Source organism: Chrysochloris asiatica, unplaced genomic scaffold, assembly GCF_000296735.1.
Source record: "Chrysochloris asiatica unplaced genomic scaffold, ChrAsi1.0 scaffold00159, whole genome shotgun sequence".
NCBI lineage: Eukaryota > Metazoa > Chordata > Mammalia > Afrosoricida > Chrysochloridae > Chrysochloris > Chrysochloris asiatica.
Window position 1 is genome coordinate 3,273,535 of NW_006408677.1, and position 1,317 is coordinate 3,274,851.

Below are 1,317 nucleotides of genomic sequence, written 5' to 3' on the forward strand. Positions count from 1 at the left end.
GTACCACAGGGTTTTCAATGCTGAGGCAACTCTGGGTGGGTTCCAACTGCTAGCTTGTAGTCAAGTGCTTAACCATTTGCACCACTCAAGGACTCCTTTATCAATTCATCTAATCTTGGTATTACCCTCAAACTCAAACCCACTGCCACTGAGTCAATTTTGACTCATAGCGATCCTGTATAGTATTTATAAGGGTGCAAACCTTTATGGGAGCAGAAAGCCTCATCTTTCTCTGCTGGAGCTGTGGGTGGATTTGAATCACTGTCCTAGTGGTTAGCAGTCTCATACTTATAATACAGAGCCACACCAGGATTCCACTGAGGTAAGTATTATTATAATTCAGCTGAATTTTACAAAAAAGGATAAAGAGGTTTAGTAGCTTGCCAAGATCACATAATTAGTAAGCACCAGATTTTAATCCAGATAATTTAACTTTTGAATCTATCCTTTTAACTGAAATACTTGATGCAGTCTGGCATCAGAGCCTAAGTTCTTCACTGTTACACCATATTGTGTTGCAAGTCTTGGATTTTTCTTTTCTTTTTTAAGAGTTCAGCTTTTTTATTGAACATGTCGCAGATGGGATTTAGTCAAGAACACCAAAGCCCATGTTATCATCAGACTCTTTAGATTCTTCTTTCTTTGCTTCCACTTTCTTCTCCTCAGCTGGGGCAGCAGCGGTGGAGGAGGCTGGTCCACCTGCTGGTGTAGCAGCATCTGCTGGTGCAGGTCCACCAGTCCCCTACATTGCACAGGAGGTGGATGTTTACCAGGGCCTCTGCGAACAAGCCAGGCCAGAAAGGTTCAACATTCACACCGGCTGCCTTAATGAGGGTATTGATCCTGTCTTCCATGCCACTTACCTCAGCATCGTTCAGTATGATGCAGGGGAGCTTGGAGAAGGAGGCCATGGCGTCACGTGTCAGGTGTACCGCTTGTTACCCTTCTCTCAGGAGATGGAAGAATCGGTCTCAAGGTCGTGATTTTTAAAATACACTTGTTCAATAAGGCTTCACTCAGAAGCCGTTTATTACTAAGCGAAAATTCTCTTCAAAGAGAGAAATAAGTCCGTCTCTGCGAGTGGAGAAGACCCGGTGGGATTGGGGTGTACTAGCTTATAAAGATATGGGGTCTCCACCTCCAAAGGTGGGCTAATGTTGATTAGGGGGAGTGGTATGTTAATGCTTCTGTTGACTATTCATCTGTACTCTTGGAATAGGGGCAGAGTCTTCTAAGAATCTGCTTGACACCCACTTTTCGAGTCTAACATGGTTATGGTGGGATCTGTTTTGGCGGTTTCTATGGTGATTGTAAGTG

General features: G+C 43.9%; 1 pseudogene; it reads right to left on the minus strand.

The window, feature by feature from the left end:
- Positions 1-586: 586 nt before the first annotated feature.
- Positions 587-911, minus strand: LOC102828714 (annotated as a pseudogene).
- Positions 912-1,317: the final 406 nt, after the last annotated feature.